This window comes from Callospermophilus lateralis, chromosome 9 (assembly GCF_048772815.1).
Source record: "Callospermophilus lateralis isolate mCalLat2 chromosome 9, mCalLat2.hap1, whole genome shotgun sequence".
In the NCBI taxonomy this organism is placed as follows: domain Eukaryota; kingdom Metazoa; phylum Chordata; class Mammalia; order Rodentia; family Sciuridae; genus Callospermophilus; species Callospermophilus lateralis.
In genome coordinates, this window is record NC_135313.1 from 21,121,460 (window position 1) to 21,143,020 (window position 21,561).

Genomic DNA, 21,561 nt, shown 5'->3' on the forward strand with positions numbered 1-21,561 from the left:
AACATGCAATCACTACCAGATATCAATGTTTAATGAATCCAAGCTTTATGTGCTTAAAAATCTAGCTAGCTTCAGTCTGATATTTTACAGAGACATTATTTTCTATTAGTCATGCCAAAAGTCAAATTTGGCCTTAATGCAGGTGATGCTATACTGAAGCCAACCTCCAGAAGATAAAACCATAGGCATGGATTGGAGCAGACCTGTTTTCCATGAGTCCTGAAGTGGCAGTTTATCTAATTCTCTCATAAAAACCACACATACATTTGTTTTGATGATTTTTTTCCGGAACTTAGTTTTTTGATCTAAAAAAGACATTCCAAGGATAAGAAATTCAAGTGGCTAATCATGTTTCACCTACAAACTAATAATGCTTTTATACTTTCCTGCCAATTATGAGAGAGAGAGAGAGTAACATTCACACTGGAGTTCTGAGCAGAGCATAGAGTGAGGTCACTTGCTGTCATGCTCTTTATCTAGGCGACTTTGATGGGCATTGCCCATCTGTGAAAAATTATGGATTCTACTCTCCTGGCTGGAGGTTAAGTCAAGTGCATTAAAATTTAGACTTTTCTGTCTACACTAGAAAGTACTCCCAAGAGAACACAATGCAAAATGTACCTGATTCATCTAAAATACATTCCTCTGGAGAATTTTCTTAACATATAAGTTAACTTATATTTTCCTACAAATGACCAAGTCAGAGGGGATACCTTATGATTTAGAGTATGGTCTAGAGACAGACAACTGGGGCAAGTCCTGTTGCTTGTTTTTGATCTTTTTTCTCTATGTCTCAGTTTTCTCATCTGTGAAATGGAATTAGTCTTAATACCTTCTTTGTTTGTTGATGTGAGGATTAACTGAGCTAAGATATGTATAAGAACAGTCCTTGATACATTGTAAGCATCATTTATACACAAAATTAGTTAAGTAATATAATAATAGTCCACTTTGTATTATCTTCACCTAGACTATAATTAATTTATAGATTAAAGTAGTTCATAACATTCTAATATTCTACATTTGACTTCTCAGTGACACAAAATATTTAACACCAGTTGCAAAACCCATATAAGAGTGACCTCATTGGGGATCAAGCCCTTGCAGAGTTGGGTGAAGGCAGAATCCAGCAAAATAAAGGCAATTAAAGACGGTGTTAGTCAGTAGCTACCAACAGTCTCCAGGGGTCTATTTGCGCAGTGACCTCAAATTGTACCTCCACAGGTTCTAGGGACAGGAGACTAGCAGTCACTGCAACGGAACTTCCACGGACAGACTGTCCAGGACTAAGTCTATGGAATAAAATGCCAACCTTTTGGGAAATACATTTGGGAAAGACCCTGATTCATAAAATTAGAGAAACCACACTAGCCATATTTATTATTTTAAAGTCTATCCCAGAGGGGAATCAAATCAAAGACGACTTGTTTCTATTAAATAAGATTCTAAAATTTGTTGCTAATCCAGGGCTTCTAAAAACAGTCACAAGTTTGAAGGCTCAACTTGAACAACTTATTTTTTTTCCTTTTTCCTTTTTCTTTTTTTTTTTTTTTTTGTATTTATTCACCAAGCACATGCACTCTGAACCACTTAGATAAAATTGAAAAGATGATTGAAAAAAAATTGTTCTCCTTCATCACAGAGAGTTTTAAAAATAAAGCATCACTATAATTACTTTTTCAAAGTGGATTTGGTGTTAAATGTACTGAGGGCATAAGGAGTATATTGCTGAAATTTTTATAAACTGAATATTAAGTAGATGCTGTACAGTAATCAATTTAAAGACTTAATTTTCAGGTGGAAAGAAGATAATTGACCTCTTCAAAATATTAAATCATTTTGATAACTATTTAAATTAGAGATCTAGGCTATGAATCCAGAAAGGTATATATCAGCATATTTAACATAATGTAGATTAAACACCCTAAAAATTAATACAAATTTCATTTTTCACTTAGAAATTTACCATCGCCTGTACATGACCCTCCTCAGATGACAACCCAGTATTTTATTCTTTCTTTCAGAATTAGCTAGTCACTAAACTGGGAGCATTTGAATATTTTTGTGTTACTATCTTTTCATCCATAAAACAATTATCTCTTTTCTCTCTTTTATATAATATGTAGTAATGGCTCCAAATTGCTTTGTACTTTTCAAACTATTTCCTAAATACATATTATCATGGAACATCAGAACAGCAGGCAAAATGGTCTGTGGGCCATTTATCCAATTCTCTCTCTGCCCTCTCATTTTGTGTACATTATTTCTAATCATTCTGGGACAGGAAGAGTTATTTATTGTTCTTATTTATATTTGTATTTATATTCATCTTTTCTCTTTTAAGGATGCTGGAATATGGTACCAGAAGGATGTGTGTCATCAAACTAGGAAAATCTCAACCAAGTTAAATAAATTTTCATTATAAAGAGGGAAATTGAGAGGTATAGTAGAGAGATGGAGAAATTTACATATCATATCTTGCACAGGACAAGAGAGTATAAAGATGATTTTGGAACAGATGTGTACCTTGAGAATAAAATACCTGGGAGGACATAATGTAATTCTCTGTGCTTCCATTTCCTAAATATTGAGTAAAACGACTGCAGAAATTGTAGGATAAGAGTGACATCATTCAGTGTTATATCTGGGAACTGATGATTTGGTGCCCTGGGGCAAAAAAGATAAAGCATAGAGGAATAACCACATTAGTCTACACTTCCATGCCTCTCAAGCCAAGTGTTAACCCAATGTCTTAGAGGGAGCACCTGGTACACACACAAAAAAACTGTACAATGTTCTCAGAAGGACATTCTGGTCAGGCAACAGACACTCTGGGATTGGAATCAAATTCTTTCTAGCTTCAAGGTCCATGTGTGTTTCTGTTGAGTTTTCCTTGCAGACTGAGAGTCACTATCCTTAGGATGGACACTTAGGGCTCATTTTTCTCCTGCTGTCCAAATTCTAACAGTACCTGGCATATGGCAAGGTGATAACTTTCTGTTGGAGTAGTCTAACATGACATTTTGAATTTCTAATATGGTTACAACTGTGCTTAACCTGAATACATTTTCATCTGCAATTTTCTTTTTCTACAATTTTCATCTTGTAGACCTGATGAATATCTCTGGCCGAGTTTCACAGCCATGGTTCCTTATCAGCATATCCAAAAACAGTGGGAATTCTGGGCAGTAAGGTCTTAGCAATAGATTTTGTCATTCCGGGGATCTAGTTCTTTCACAGTGCACCATTTCTTCATAAAGAAGACATTTCTAGATCAAGATATCTGAGTTTTGCTGGAGACCTCATGGACTCTAGCATCAGGTTATTTTGTTGGATTCCAATTCCTTTTAAGGAAAACATTTCTGGTTTCAGCCTGTGATTGAGAGCCCTACATGTGATCTCAGCATGAACACACGGAACATAAATGCCATCCATTTCCAGCACCATGCAACGCAGCAGGACAGGAGCAACATGCTGACAGATATGCTATCCTAGGAGCCAGACAAGAAGTGGAAGCTTTCAGGATTTAAACTTTAGAGCTAGTTTTATTTACTCCTGCAGAGGTAATGAGATGCATCCTGTCATATGGATCCTTCCACGTTCACAACACATGCACCACTTCTTATAGAACTCACCAAAGGTGTAATTTCACAATTATTGTGTGATACTATGAGGAATACCTATCTCTTCCCTCCTCTAAAACTGTCAGCTTCCCGAGTTTAATTACTGGTTGGCTGTTTTTTTGTTTTGTTTTTTTCCCCCAAAAAACAGGATTCAGGGCAAAGTACTCTAAAAGTATTGTTGAATGAATGACATTAATGACTACAGTCATTCAGTGGGCAGGATCTCTTTCCTACAAGAAGCACAGAAGCAGTAGTTCTTAACTTTGCTCCCAACATGCTTTCAAACCAACAGAATCAGAACCTGTTGGAGGACTTGGTAGAAGAGTCTTGGGCTCTGAGTTGGAATTATTAGGGATGCTGGTTCAGCAATTCACCCTCTTAACACATACTCCAAGGGTCACTTTAGCACACTAGAATTTGAAAACCCATTGCTATTGAGTTCTTTTGTTTGGTGGCAGAGTACACTCCAGAAGGAAGTTTTCCATTTTAAATCTGCAATTAAAAGTGCCAAAGGTTATTTAATGTCTACACATTGAAGGCAGATGACCTCAGAGAAAGACAAGATTTCATTCAGCTCTGATTGCATTGTGGACTTCTTTCATGGCCTGTTACTTCTATTCATCTGTTTTACTTTAAGATTGCATGGATTCTTACAAAAAGCTGGATTCTGAGATTCTGCAATTCCTAGTCTTTGGGGACAGACATTGCGATTCTTCCTGACATTCACGCAGCAACTGGGACAAACTGTTCAGAGCCGTGTATGTCTGATGGGAAAAGCACACCTCTAATTAACCATCATGTTCCCAGCTGGGACACCTTCCCTGGAATTGCTGCAAGCATGACTAAAGGACCGTTCTCACCTATTTTCCAGGCACATGGGATTCCTATAAATGGCCTCTACTAATTTTGTCTCCCAACTTCTCTTCCCAATTTGGTGCACTTGTTGATTTTTGTCAGATTGTGAATAGACACTTCACAATCAGGTAGCTGTAATGGGCCGAGTGTTGACTCATTTCATTAGACATTTGGAGAGGGGGAAAGTGTTTTCGTTTATTGAATTTGAATTATGAAAGGTAGAGATGTTTCAAAAAAGAAAAATAACCATACTGCTTATAATCTGTGCTCCCGAAAATGCTGGTTAATAGCCAAACCAAGTCAAGCAACACCTTGTTCCCACTTGCCAGTCGTGAATTTCCAGCAGGGATTACTTTACAGAAGGTTTTCTCGTTTACCTGTTTTGCTATATTTCAAAAGTACGTCTGTTGCTTTGAAAAGGTTGTTTTCATCCATCAGGCTCTCCCATATTTAATGATAAAAACAATTTTTGTCCTTTCTTCTCAGATCTTAAATGAAGCAATCGATTCCCATTGCATGGAAGAGCTCTTTACATTTTAATGAATTCTTTATCTTAGAATAACATGTTGTGTTTTAGATTTCAAAAGCAGTGGAAAAAAAAAAATGAACCTCAAAGTCAAATCCATCCAAACACTGTTGTACTTCAGGAAGGCTTAAACATTGCCATCCATCTCCACGTTAAAATATACAGTGTAACCTTTTGTAAAATTTATAGTTCTGAACTATGTCTCACCGTTATTTGTCAGGCCTATTTGAATTTTCTAAGTCTCCTTTGAGGTAACTATTCTGAAGACTCTAGCAGGAGACACAGTCCTGATAGGAATGTCTACTTTTCCAGCCCCATGAATATTTGAAATGAGAAATCTCCTTTCTTTCTGGAAGTATTGAATGGTCCAATCACAACTAACCATTTTCTGAAAGTGTAGACAGAACCTTATTCATATTAGTATGTTTTTCCCTTCTGACAATCAGGTATTAAACTTGGCAAAAAAAAAAAAAAATTCACTAGTTTGAAAACATTGTCCATCATGACTAGGCTAAAGGGAACTGGTTGTTATAACTAAATTACCAAGTACCCACGGTAGTCACTGTCTAAAACCAAGGAAATGTTTGTAGTGGTGAATTAATCCCATTCAAAGAGAATGAAATGATTTGGGTCAAGGGTCCATTTCTTTTCTAGTGGGCCATTTTTTCTTTTTCCACTTCTAAAAGAAAAATTACTTAGAATTTGTGCTACCAAAATGAGACAGAAAGGCCCACATGAATATCTAAATGATCTAGTACCTTTTGCTCATGGATTTAAGTTCAAAGGTAAGGAGAAGACATTAAAATGTTAAGATGGTAGCAGATTCCAGACAGCGCCTCACACTATATCCATAAACCTAAAGTGAAACAACATGGTGTCACCGCCACCTGTAACCGACACAAAGAATGTGCTAACCTTTTACCCACCCCCAAACCCTTTCCCAGTTTCCCACCCAGATCTTCATCTCTGGGAGCAACTGGCTACACCAAAAGTTATCAAAATGAGAGCCCTGCACCAGTGGCATCAGTATCATGAAACTGTTAGAAATATAAAATTCAGGCCCCACTCCAGAACTCGTGAACCAGGAACCCTGGGATAAGGCCCAGCAACCTGTGTTTAAACAAGTCTGGTGACAGGTGACTCTGGTGTTCACTGGAGTTGAAACCATGGTGCCAGCAGTGCCATGTGGTGCTCCCACTTAATTCCACTCTGTTTCTTTTGTATTTAGGATCTTCTCCTTCTATAGGTCTCAAAGGGAGAGAAGAACACCACCCAGGCCACCAAGGGGCTCACAGGTCAACCACTTGGACCTTACGGGTTAGAGAACAAATGTTCTGTCATTTCTTCCTCCTTATTTTCTTGGTTTCTGCATGGTTTTTTGATGGCATATTGGTCTGTTCCTAAATTCGTAAGACCCCACACATTCTATAGCGTAATAACGGGCCCTGAGAAGTTCCCTCCTGTAGTTCATCAGGATTCCATTACTTCTTTTCAAAACTCATAGGCTGGTATTTCTGTCATGGTCTCTGACCTTTCTCCCCCCAGCTCTCCCACTGATTTCCTTCCATACCTATTTATAGCAATACTGCCCAATTTTGGCATCACCTTATAATCACCTAGAGGAGCTTTGTAAAAAGTCCTAGTGGCTGCATTGTACCCAGTGGGGTCCAGGGTATCAGTAGGCTGTTGCAGTCACGGCTGTTGAGAGCTCTTAAGTGATTCCTATGTGCAGAAAAGATCCAGAACCTCTACATTATAGTATTTACATACGTATCCTGATTTAGTATCTTTCCTCAGTGACTTGGAAATTTGATTCTGGATCTGGTTGCCAAATACGTGTGTATCTTTAATCATTAAAAGCATATACTTGGTCAGGCCAAAAAAAAAAAAATGACTGAAGAGATTTTTTTTTTCTCTCCTGGCATTTAGTATTAACAAAAATGGACAATATTCATCCTGGTGGTGGTAACTTCATGAATATATGATTCTGTAGAAAAGGTGAGTAGTTCAAATTCATTAATAGAAACAAAAGTTGAATTCTCACAGATTTGCAACTTGTTTCTGATGCAGATTAGCCTCAAAGGAAGGTCTCAGAAGGCTGAGTGTAGCTACAGTGTAAAACACCTTCCAAAAGAGATCAAAGAAAACAAGAAGCCACCAGCTCCCTGAGCCTGGAATCTCAAACTTGACATAGAAACAACTTCTTACCTGAGAGTGGACAAGTGCTACTTTCTAGCACTTCTACCAAGGCTCCACTCACTTTTAAAAATGCATTTAAAAAATCCATAATGGTTCTTTCCTGTCACAGGTAATCACACCCAGAGAAACTCAAATATATAAAATGAGAGACACTTCAACCTTGATCACAACCATGCAGACAGGAATAAGCAAGCAAGCAAAGCTATGTTTTCCACAGAAGAGCAAATCTAACTCCGGTGGTTTATATGAAGAACTGATACATTCAAGACAAATGAAGGAACACAAATTACTTTTATAGAATTATGAACTATGTGCTGATCAAGCATGGAGGGTACTCCCACGACTATGTAACCTATTTGCAGTACAAAGGAAAAACATTAAGAATCTCAGAGCCACTTGCCTTACCCTCAATTTCACCTGCTTGAAGAGGAGCGCAAGTCTCTCCTGGAAAGGACAGGTGGTGAGTGTGCTCTGCTTTATTGATAACACAGTGCTGCCCCTGGAGCATGGAGCAAGCCACAGGCAACATGAAAAGAGACCAGAATGGCTGTGTTCTAATACAACAGATTTTATGTTTGCTTGTTTGTTTGTTAACAAAAACAGGAAGCTGACCAGATTGAGTTACAGTTGTTAGTTTGCTGATCCTGGTCTAGTGTATCATTTCTCTGCCTGATCGTTGCTACTCATTTATCTTGAACGTCCCTGCGCCCACCCTCCCCTGCATGTGGTATGGCCTAGAGCTCCTCAAAAGCCCTGGAGTCTCACATGCTACGCATTCTTCCAAGGTAAGCTCACCCATTTTAACTCTTATGCTAATAAATCTAAATCATGACCCCTCCAGTCTAAATCCGTCTCTTGAGAGCCTGTTTGCAAGGAGGCTCACTCCTACAGCCAATGCTTCCTCTACTCAGATGTTCTGCAGGCAACTGGAACAACACTAAAACCAGTGTCTTCCCCCAAACCTACCCCTCCTCAGTTTGGACTTTCTGCATAAAGAATGGCATCCCCATCTGCCCTGTTATCCAAGCTGGGGACTTGGGAGTTGAAGGCAGTCCATCCCTCCCACCAGGTTAAATGTGGCAGGTACATATTATGAACAACTACAGAGCATCAAATGCAATAAACTACCGAGCCCCATATAACAACGTGGGTAGATCTCAAAGTCACAGTATTGAGTGCAAACAGTAAGAACACATTCTTCGGTGTAATACTATTTGTGTAGTTTAAAACTTTTTGTAATTAAAAACAACAATAAAAACTCATGTACCAAAGATATACAAGCCAAGTACACTAAAGTGGGTGCTTCTGAAGACAGAGAAGGGAATTGAATATTGGGGAGAAAAGGCAAATAATAAGATCAACAAAATAAAAGAAGAAATTTGACATCCCAATGACTACAGTAAGCCAACAGGATTAACTCAATTCTCTACACTTAAAAAGAAGTGGTTTTTTTGTTTTGTTTTGTTTTGTTGTTTTTTAGTAGCAAAGCTGTATTATGAGGCCACAAATGACATGTACCATTAAAATAGGTGTGGTAATGATCCCATTGCCATTGGTGATGTTTAACAATCTGGATAAAGTTGAGGTTTTTATAATACTACAAGCTTAACTTCTTAGATGTTAATGATACTGTTCAGTTACATAGCAAGGGCTTCTGCTCATAGCATTAGCAATTAAATTATTTGACCACAGATGAAATTTTCTGGAGTTTAGTAAAGAGGGCTGGTGTCAGCCTCCTTCATGAGGCTTCCTTTACACCTACTGCTGTAACGAGATGTCGTGGGGTGTGGCATATTGAAATACAGCACCACATCCAACAATGTATTATTCAACCAGGCATGCCATGACATCATGACATCATTGCATAGGTTTTTTTTTTATCTATCACATAAAAATTTATAAGCAGAAACTTAAGAGGGTTAAGCTGTCAACTTCAATTTGCAAAATTATTATATGATCAAAACATAGAAATATTTCTTTTATTTTTGGCAACAATAATTCAAAATGAAAATACCACCAGTTATTGCTAGAGGCAGCTTACACCAACCGAGAGATATCTAAACTAGACAATTTCTAATATATGCCCTGTTGGAATTTTTGAGTTGTGTGTTAAATGATACAACTCCTAAAAACTAAGTGAGATAGTAAAGGTTTCTTGTTAAAGCTGAATATCTTGGATATGAGAAAAAGTTACGACTTTTATCAATTCAAATATGAAAAACAGGAAAAGCATTTTACTTTAAAAGTATGGTTTTGACCTTTAAATTGGTAGCTGAACTTGTCATGTTTCCATAGCGTACAGTGGCATGATGCACAGACAGAACCCTAAATCTAGATTCCTCCCTGAGCCCTTCAAAATCACTCTAACTTTATCTCTTTGAAATCTACAAGCACATGAAACCCAACATTAGGACCATTCTTGAAAAACACTGTAAATGTTGACAAAGGCCAATTTAAGGCCTCTTTCCTCATTCTCTGCTCCAACTTCCTTCTCTCAGCCTAATGTCACTCAAGATCTTCATGCTAAACTCCTTGCTTTTGCAGCTTCATTTTAGAAGGAAAAAAAAATTAACTGCCACATATTAATTAGACATATGAATGGGGTTAGTGTGATGTTTTCATACATTTTGCCAGCTTCTCACAGGCAGCCCTCTCTCCTTTCTTTTCACTCAGAATAGATAGTGTATGTGAAAGTGCTTTATAAAGTACAAATCACTTTAAAAGAATTTTTGCTATTAAAATTGACTGTGTTTTAGTCAGCTCTTTCACTGCTGGGAAGAAAAGACCTGTCAGAACAATCAGAAGAGAAAAAGTTTATTTGGGGGCTCACAGTTTCAGAGTCTTCATCCATGGATGGCAGACTCCATTCCTTGGGACCCGAGTTGGAGCAGAACATCATGGCGGAAGGGTATGTCAGGAAAGCAGCCGGGAACATGGCACCAGAAAGGGGAGAGAGAGAGAGAGAGAGAGAGAGAGAGAGAGAGAGAGAGAGAGAGAGAGAGAGAGAGAACGAGAACTTCTCTCTAGAGACAAAAAATATATATACCTCAAAGGCACACCCCCAATGAACCACCTCCTCCAGCCACACCCTACCTGCATATAGTCACTACTCAGTTAATTCCAATCAGCAAATTAATGCACCGATTAGGTGAAAGCTCTCATAACCCAATCATTTCACTCTAAACTTTCTTGCATTGTCTCACACATGAGTTTTTTGGGGGACTTCTAATATCCAAACCACAACAGGTTGCAAAAAATTCTATTCAATTGAAAATATCAAAATACTTGAGGAGGCCAGCAAATAGCTGTATTGATAATGGACACTCTGGTCTTTCATATCTAGATGTGTTGGCTAATTTACACCAAGTTATTTGTTACCACCTTTCTCAGGAATATCTGGATTTTCATAGAAGGCAGGATGCTCTGACCCTAAGGAACTGAAAAATGTCAATGTTGAATGGTAAAATTCCAGACCCTATGTAGGTATGAAGAACATTTTTAGCTGGGAGGGATGGAGAAGGCTGGAGATGATCCAGGAAACTTCATCTTAAGCAGCCACACGCCACACAGTCCTGGCTACAACTCAGTTCAGCCCAAGTTCTATAAATATTGGCCTGGCATTCAAGAAAAAGTCCAAAAATAAATGGTGACTATATAAATTCTTATTTTGAGCATGTTGACAAGCTTCTTTGACTGTATAACCTATACTGAACAGTTGATGTTTTGACATTTCTGTTAGATTTTATAGTATGGGGACTTTGCTGTTAGAAATAATTTTGGTGGGCATAAATAATATTGAAGTTATTAGCAATCTGAATGTATATTTTACAAATCTTCAGCTGGACGGTGCTACTGTTATTCTAGAATGTCCGATTTTTGTTATTTAATGGTGACTAAAAGTATTCACATTTTGAAATCTCATTGGAAATGGCAAGCTATGAATGATTGGCATTCATCCAAAGTTTTAAAACAATCACACACTTTGACTCACTGGGGTCTTATTTCATCCAGTCTGGATTTCAAATGATAAATTCAAGCCAATTTCCTCAACCTAAAATTCTATGTCACCATATTTGGCAAGGAATGGAGTGGTTTTAACATAAGCTTCTATACCATACCAGGTCCACACATTGAAAAGTAAATGCTTCTTTTTTATGGATGGTACACATTATATAAATGAGTTAGTTTTTATGTAATCATATAATAGAGTTAGGGTACTTTTTTAAAAATGATGATGCTAAAGTCTGTATCTTTCTTTCCCCCATTTGTACCACTAATTGATGTTCTTAGTATAAATGACTCAAAATCTCCACAGGATCCTTGAGGAAAATGAGCGTCTACATGCTTGTATTGAGTTAATGATAAAAACCATCTATCTCCATGTTGGATGCCCTATTAATGTCTGAGTCCTAACTCTTAGAACAGACTTATAGGCTCAGAGGGAAGCTGGCCTTCCCAGGAGACATGAGGAGACCCAGAGCTGACTCACCTTTTACACCCACAACTTGGGGATATACTACTTTAAACTTCTCTGATACCAAATCTAATGCCAGAAATTTTTTAGCCAATTACTCAATGAATATTTATTGAGTCCCTTCTATGTGCCAGGGACTCAACTGGGTTCTGGGGTTACAATGGGAACAAGATAAATATTTTCCTTTCGTCATGGAGCTTATGGTCAAGTGGCAGAGACTTAAGTTTAAATAAATAATTACAAAAATATCTATTAAAATTTCAATTGCAAGAGGTATCACAAAAGTGTGAGAAGGGCATAAGATACCAGTAATGTGCATAGCAGAGGAATATAGTTTGGTTAGGGGATTAGGGAAGAAATTAAATTTCAGTTGAAAGCCCTGGGGTGAAGGGTGACGAGTAGTGAGGATGATGGAAAAGGCGGGGTTGGGGATGCAGACGAGGGCTAGATGTTAAGGACTGAACAGGTGACATTTAGATCTTTATCCCCCAAATTTAGAAACACTGAAGGGCATTCAGAGGTGACATGACCAGACCTTTATTTTATGGTCACTCTGGCTACTGTACAGAGAATGAACTGGAAGGAGCCAAAGAGGTTGCATGAAGACCAGTGAAGGAGTTGATGCGACAGGCCAGCAGGACAAAGGTGAGAAAGAGAAGGAGTGGGTGTGAGCGGTATGAAGGAGTTTCCACTCACAGGGCGTAGTTGGGCACAGAGCAAGGGCAGGTGAGAAGCAGGTAGCAGAGATGACTCTGGCTCCAGTTTATAAAAGAAGCCTCACCATATGGAGAACAGTTCTTTAACTTTGTTGGGGACTTGGATGGGGGGACAGGAAAAGTTAATTTTGATGTTGAATAATTGCATTTTGAAACACATCTTAGAAAAGATGAAGACCTCTGAGATAGGAAGCCTGGGATTCAAAACAATGAATTAGGGTTTCACAAGAAGGTCTGGGTTAGAGAGTTGCATTTGGGGACCCTCATTTGAACCCTTTGGACTTACGACATAGAATTAAAATACTAATTGTTTGTTGTCTCCACTTTCCCAGTAAAACATACTCAGTGGGGGAAATTCTTCCCTATCTATGGGTGAAAATGTGGACCAGTCCTGTCTTCAGATGAGAGAACCTGCCTTTTCCCTGAGTACTTTCATGGGTCTTTTCCAGAGCTATCATTAACAACCAACCACCTCCATGTAGTCTTTTAGGTCTAGTTGAAGTATGTGCATGCTGGCTTTCTCTTGTGAATTACCCACATCTAGCCATATGTGTAGCCTCAGGCTGACATGACAACATGCCATAGATGTTCTGTAATTCACAATTCTAGAAGCTTAAGTCTGACATCATGTGTTGCATAGTTAGGTTGCTAGACAGCCACCTGTTCACAGTGCCCACACGTGGCAGGGAATGATCTCCCTTTTCCTCTTCTTATGCAAGGCCACATTCCCATAGGATTGATTTCCTTTAACCTAATTACCTTCTAAAGACCTCCCACCTCCAGATCCAGTCACACTGGGGTTAAGGCTTCCATGTATAACCTTTAAGACAGAATTGAGAATACAGCCATGGAAAACTCATTCAGTTGCTTCCCCAGGGAACTGAAGGCTTTCTCCCTTCCTCTCAGCAGTAGAGCAGCCATCCATCCTCTGCTACATTCTAAGTGGATTCATATACCTGCCTACTGTGTCCCTCAAGTCACAAAAGAACTTCAACAAATAATAAATTCCAAAAGTGTTTCAATTTTACAACTAATTAACAATGTACAAATCAAAAATTTTACTCATCTAATAGCAATGATTGAAAAAAAATTTTAAATATCTGGTGTTGATGAGGTTATGCAGGAAAAGGTATTCTTGCAGTTGTTCAAGGCCTCAATTTTATAAAACTTTTTGGAGAGTAATTAGGCAATATCCATGATCTTTTTTTTTTAGTTATAGATGGACAAAATAGCTTTATTTTATTTATGTGGTGCCGAGGATCAAACCCAGTGCCTCACACATGCTAGGCAAGCATCTTTCCACAGAGCTACCACCCCATCCCCCTTGAAATTTTTTTAATTAATATAACTTTGACTCTATTTTTAGAATTTAACCTCTAGCAATAGTGGCACACACATGCAAAGACATAGGAAAGGGTGTGTTACGGCTGCAATGTTATTTGAAATAGCAAAAAAAAGAAAAATAAAAGGAAATCCTCTGTGGCATTCAGGGTTCTGGAAGGGAACAGAATCAACTAAGGTAGTTCCTGTCAATAAAGTGACTAACTTAGAAAGGTGTCAGCATGGACGAGGGTGCTGGTGATCTGGTGCAGAATACTTTCTAACATTGTATTTAGTAACTTCAAGTCAGTATCCTGAAATCAAACAGTGGGGAAATGTCTGTAACCATGGAAATTTCAAGCCATAAGTACACATCAGCCAACTGCTGGTTGAAGGACTCATAAGGGGTGACAGGGCATGCAGACTAGCATCAGTGGGAAACCACTGTCCATTTCTAGGCAAAGGAAAGAAATATACTAACAGAACCAGGGTGGAGGTGTGGAAAAAGAGACGTCCGTCCACAAGGAACTGTAATTATGGACCTGCTCAGTCACTTCCAGAAAATCTGCTTGAAGAGTTGGGAAATGGAAGAAATATCATGACATCTTCCCCCACTCCAAATCTGTCCTGCTTCCCTTTGGCTAAACCCAATCAGAAGCCAAGGTTCAATCTTCTTGATTATCAAGCACTGCAGGTAAAAAAAAAAAAAAAAAAAAAAAAAAACAGGAAAGAATCTGTGAGGCCAGCACACAGGAAAAAAATATCCATTACGTGGAGATTGGTCAAGAAGCAGTGAGTTATACATGTTGTGGGACACCCATTAAAATGCAGCCGCACACAGACATGAAAAAGAATGCCGCAGATTTCTCTGAAATAACACAAAATTTCTGTAATGCTTTATTAAATGATAACGTTAGAGAGAGGTATGCACTTTTAATTTCACTTTTATAAAATAAATATATATACATAATTTTTTTCATAGGTCAAACAAAATATCCAGGTGTATCAATCTCTGGAAGTGAATACTAGTAGAGATCAGGGTTGATCAAAGGGAGATGGTGCCTTCACAGGTTTCTAGTGTATTTGAGTTTACGAACATTGATTACCTGTAGAACATTTTTAAACAAAGCACTGTCTGCTTTTTAGTGTCTACTTTTTATTCGCCAAGAAAGCATATGATACCAGGATTGGCCATGTTTTAGTATGTGCCACCTAAAATGAGTGTTTTTTTTTTTTCCTTTCAGCTATACATCTACAAATTCTTCACATTGTTCTGTGGAATGTGAAGACTTCACTATTGATTGCACTACTATCTGAAAATTAGTGTGGACATGAAGAAATGACCATCGGTCAAGGAGTGGTGGGTGGACTCAGGACACGCTATAGGACTTAAGTGAAGATTTTTCAGTGAAGGAGCAGCTATCCCTGGTGCTAGGCCTGCTTCTAAAGCATCCTGAACTGTCACAGTTGGTTTTAAACTCTCTAGCTCACTGCAGATTTCTACGTGTTGACCTCATTTCCACTTAGCAAAGGTAGTAAAATACAGTGATAATTATTGATATCTCAGTAATCTATCTCCAGTATTTTTGTCAACTTGTTTAGAATATTAAGCATTTTGGAAAACGATTCCCCAAACACAAAATTGTTTTACTACTTAAAACAAATGATTCCTTCATTTCTGATACCAAGTGCACATAAATTAATCCAAGTAGGGCTCTTTTTGACATAAAGCTTGATTTTCTTTTTCATAGAAAAGACCTCTATACTCTTTATGAGACATATAAACACAAAAATCAGTGTTGTCACAGCCAACAATGCTTTCAAACTTGAATATATTTAGGTTTCTGGGATAGCTGAGTTGTCAACATGGAAAAGAAAATATCACTAAAACATTCTCTGGACCAAAATACACACTCCACCCTCAGCCACTTCCTCACACAAGCATGTGGACACAGAGCTATTTACCTACCTTATCTGCTCAACTAGTCCTCACAAGCTCATTAAGAGACTCCAGGCTTCTTTGCCCAAACCTGCCAATGAAACACCTTGTTGACTGATGCTACTCCGGGCCCTGATGTTTTAGTACCATCCTATGGTATGGAAGCATCATGAAGAAGAAATTGTCTCCAGAGATTTGTTGCTAAAATGTTACATAATGCAAAGCATTTAAGAAACACACCTACTGAAAAAGTCAGGTCAAATGAGAAATCGAAACTGTTACCAACATTAAGGAAAAATAAAGAGAAATGGAACAAGAATAGTGCTTCAAAATAGAATAAAATTTTCCCAATTAAAAAAAATTGGTAAAATGCACATCACATAAAATCCAATTCTAACCAATTTTTTGTGGACCATTTAGTGACATTAAATACATTTATATCATTGTGCAATCATCCTCACCATCCATCTCTAGGGCTCCTTTTATCTTGGAAAGCTGAAACTCTGTAATCACCCTTTTAAAATGAACTCCCCATTCTTTCCTCCACCAACCCTGGCAACCACCATTACACTTTCTTTCCCTGATACACACAAATGCTATCACGCAGTATTTGTCTCTTTTGTAATTGGCTTATTTCGCAGAGCATAATGTACTTGAGGTGCATCCATATTGGAGAATAGGGCAGTGTTGCCTTTCTTCTTAAAGCTGAATGATACCCCGCTGTGTGTTTATACCATATGCATTTTGCTTATCCATTCATCAGTGAGTGGCTGCCTTCTACCTTTTAACCATTTTGAATAATGTTGCTATGAAATGGATTTCAATATATCTTCAAGACTCTGCTTTCCATTTAGGAATATAAACCTACCTAGAAGTAGAATTGCTGATGTTTATGCTGCTCTTATTCTGCTCTTCAACTTTTGAAAAGCAACCATACATACTGGTTCCCACTGCATCCTTACTTCACATTCCCATCATCAGGGTACAAGGCCTTCAATTTCTCCACATCCTCCACGGTGCTTCTGTTTTGTTTTATTTATAGAAGTCAACTCAATGGCTGTGAAGTTATATCACATTGTAGGTTTTTTTTTTCTTCGTAGTTTTGAATTGCATTTCTCTAATGATTATTGACATTAAACATCTCTTCATGTGTCCATTGGCCATTTGTGAATATTCTTTGGATAATTGTCTGTTTAAGTTCTTTGCCTATTTTTGGATCAGGTTGTTTATTTTAATTGTTGTTGAATTTTAGTTCTCTCAATATTCTGAATATCAATTCCTTAATAGATAAAGGATAAAATTTCCTTAAATAATGCTAATTAATTCTGACAATATTTGATGTACAATTCCATGCTTGTACATCAAAATAAGGCAAAAGTAAGGGTGATTTCATTGATCAAGAGTCCACTAAGACTCTTGGTTTCTCACCATTTGACCCAGTTATCCCACTCCTTAGTATATATCCAAAGGAGTTAATATCAGCATAATACAGTGAGTCCTGCAGCCACATCAATGTTCATAGCAGCACAATTCACAATAGCTAAATTGTGGAACCAGCCTAGAAGCCCATCAACAGACAAATGGATAAAGAAATGGTGAGATATATATATATTACTCAGCCATAAAAAAGAATGACTTTATGACATTCACTGGTAAATGGATGGATCTGGAAACTATCGTGCTGAGTGAAATAAGCCAATTCTAAAAAAGAAAGGTCAAATGTTTTCTCTGAAATGTGGATGATAACCCACAATAAGGAGAGGGAGGGAAAAAATAGAAGTTCAGTGGATTAGACAAAGGAAATAAAGGGAAAGTAGGGGGATAGATCTAGGAAATTTACAGTGGACTAAATCTGACCTAACCTTCCTATGTACATATAAAAATACACCAAATATAAGTACATATAAAAATACACTACAGTGAATGTCACCATCATGTACATCCACAAGACTGGGATCCTAATTAGAATAAGATATATTCCATGATTGTTTATCAAATATATCAAAATAGAGTCTATTGTCATGTATAACTAAAAAGAACTAATAAAAAAAAAATCTCAGTTCCTACTATAAAGTCAAATAGAACGTCAGTACAAACATCACTTGAGGCCTGACATTAGTTGAGTCACACTTGCTCATTAGAGAGTGGGGAAGGAAGAACGTGGGTGAAAAACATGAGTACTGTGTGTGTGTGTGTGTGTGTGTGTGTGTGTGTATGTATGTGTTTTAAAAACCACTCTTGGGGGCTGGGATTGTGGCTCAGCGGTAGAGCATTCACCTAGCACCGGTAGGACCTGGGTTTGATCCTCAGCACCACATAAAAATAAAGGCAGTGTGTTGTGTCCATCTACACTTAAAAAATAAATATTTAAAAAAATAAATAAAAACCATTCTCATCATACTGAAAATCTGTCAAATTCTCAGATTGATGGTCTTGATGTTTTTAACAGATACATGAAATGTTATTGTAATTTTCTGTATGTATACTTCCTGGAAAAATAGCATAGTATCTATTCACTTATTTTTTTAATCTTCAAATTTAGGCAATTTTCTTCCTGAGTCAATATATTTAATTACTGATCTTAACACAATTATTTGTCAGGAATTCTCTTTGTAAAACCAAATGGATGGGACTGACCAACATCAACTAATCAAGAAAATAAACAGCCACCCTTTTTTTTTTAAATGGGGTGGCGGTATTTACACGATTGCTTGAGAGCAGTGTGGTCAATCCCCAAGAAGCCTAAGGAATGATTTTGGAGTAGATTAAATGCCTCTGCAAGACATTCTTCCAGCAAAGAAAGAGATAAGAGTCATTTCTTTGAACGATAGGGAAGTTTGTCTAATAACATGACTTGCCAAGGAATAATTCTCACTACAAATATTTTTCACATAGAATGGTGACTCACAGATCTGGGAGTAGGGAAAAGGAAAAAAAAATTGAGAAGCTGAACAGACCTCACCTTTTTCCTATGTCTCAGCTGAACTGGTAAGCCTGACACATTTTCCTAGCTGGGTATCTGATTCCATGAGAGCTTCTTTTGTTTTATGAGCAGAAAAAAGGAGAGAGGCAATGGATAGCTTATCTCTAATGAGCAGAATGGTAATCACTATGTCTGAAAATACAGTTAACCTCCAAGAAACTTCTATAATTTTAAAAAGAAACAAAATGCTTATTTACAATTGCAATGATTTTTCTTGAAACTCAAATTCCATAAAGTCATTTATCTACAAAGGGTCACAAAAATACAGATCATTTTTCTCTTTCCAATTGCTGAGCTTTAAAGTTTTTTTTTAAACTCTGGCTCATTTCTCTTGAGCCTTAGTCCAAAGTACTAGTCCTTAGTCAATGCTGGAAAGACACTGATTCCAAGGGAGATAAGAATCCTTGTGTGAGTGATGCTCTAACAGGCCCTAAAAAGTAAAAAGTTTTCTCAATAAATTTAAGGTAGGAACACGTTTCTCAACTATGTTTCACTTTTCTTCCTTTCCTCCCCACAATACCCTAATAGATGTTATATTTTTATCTACTTCCATGAGCTCACATTCGTACATTGGTTTATTTCAATTCATTCCGTGCAACTCCAAGTTATCAATCACATGGGCATGCAGAGGAGTAACATCTTGATTTTTTAAAGCAAAGTTTCTAAAGAATTTGTTTTAGGGCTGGGATTGTGGCCCAGCAGAAGAGCGTTTGCCTAGCACATGCGAGGCCCTGGGTTCAATCCTCAGTACTACATAAAAAATAACTAAATAAATTAAAGGTATTGTGTCCAACTACAACTAAAAAATAAATTTAAAAAATTTGTTTTAAAAAATAAATTTAAAGAATTTGTTTTAAAATCCTGTTAAATTCTAAAAATGCAAGATTTTCAGTCATTTAAAATAATATTGAGTAATCAATTATTTAATGATATGGAAATAGGTTTATAATTCAGTGTTAAACAAGAAAAATATTTTTCAAATACTATTCATAAAAAGTGTTTATGTAGATATAAATATAAGGGCACACATATTTATGGATATCTGCAAAATCTTACTAAAATAATGGAACTATCTCTTTGTTGCAGAATTAATGGTGATTTTTTTTTTTTTAAGAGAAGGAGGTCTCACTAAATCCTGGACTGCCTTCAAACTTGTGGGTTCAAGTAATCCTCCTGCCTCAGTCTCTTGAGTAGCTGGGACTGACATCTAGGCCCTCATGCCCAGGTTATTGGAGATTTTTACCCTATGGACAAGGGGTACACGTAACTTATGTAGAGTTTTACTTCAGTTCTACTTTAATTCACTTTTACATCTAGAAATCAAGAGTTTGGTAACTAGATATCACCTGAGCACTCTGGCACTTCTGGGACAGGATTATTAATTGCCATTACATCAGGCTGATGGTAAAGTTTTCTCTCAGACTCTGAGGTGTGATTGTTCCTCCTTCAGAAAGACAACCCCATTTGCTCAGCATTTAGTGAGGAAGGGATCAAAATATAAAATTAAAAATATTGCAATCACAGCTTTATCCTTCCAGTTAGACTCTCTATCTCTCACCCCTCCCTGGCAAACACACTGTCAATACACAACTTTGGAAAGTCAAAATGAACTGGGGCAACATTTGTATTCAGGAACCCCAAGGAGAAATAATGTTTTAATCACCTGATCCATCCCAAGAGTTATACAGATAAGGTCTCTGGAATGGAATTTTAAGAAATGTGCCAGAGGTCACCCAATTTAGTGGCAGAACTTGAATTTAAACCCAAGTTTGATTAATTAAAAATTCCATGCCTTTTCCCTAGCTGGTAGCTTCCTAAATATCTTCTCTGTTCCCATTCCATGTCAGACACTTTCTACATAGATTGATATGATCATGGAGAAAAACTTGATAGGCAATTATTGTTACATCAATTTACAAATGAGGAAATGACATTTAGAGTGTTCTAAAGACTTTTTCAAGCTCACAGTAGTGCTGCAAGTCATATTAGTGTACTTCAGAGCTGAGCTTCTCCCACCATCTTGCTGTATTAGTTCACTAGAGCTGCCATAACAAAATGCCCCAGTGTCTCAAACAACTGAAATTATTTTCTCACAGTTCTGGAGGTGGGAAATCCCTAATCAAGGTGTGGGCAGGTTTGATTCTCCTGAGGCCTCTCTCCTTGGCTTGCAGATGGCTACCTTCTGGCTATATCTCCAAGTGGTCTTTCCTCTGTGCCCACACATGCCTGGTGTCTCTTTGTGTGTCCAAATTTCCTTTTCTTATTAGGAAACCTATAATAAGAATTAATGGCCACTCATGTAACTTCATTAACTACCTCCTTCCTATTTAAAGGACTTTTCTTCAATTGTGGTCATATTCTGAAGTATAGATGTGAAGGCTTGAACACATGAATGGGGGTGGGAAATGGACAATTCAGTCAACCTTACGATATCATAATGCACATCTTTACCTTAATGCACATCTTTACCAGTACCAAGGATTATAAGTTCCTTAATGTATGTGTGCAGAATTGCAACATACTTCTTCCACTACATACAAGTTTAGCAATATATTTATTATAGACAGAGTGAAACAGAGGACTGAGTCACAGGCAGAGGACTGGAATAGTTAGCGGCAGACTAGACAAGTATGTGGAAAAGGAGGTAACTGTGTCCGTCTTTCCTATGGTTTCTCATTTCAGCTGCTAGAGAGAACAGAAGAAACACAAGGCCTATTCCTTGCTCTGCATTTTGGATAACTCAATCTATGCCCTGGAACCCTGGGTGGAGTAATGCCTTTGGGATGTTCAAGTCCCTCAGACTTACCACCTCTTCACATCCTGTGGAGAAAATATGGTTGAATGAGTCAGAGACTCAGTTGGGAACCAGCCCAGAGCTTCTGGAATCTTAAGTTCAACATGTCAAGATGAGAATTATCTCGTACAA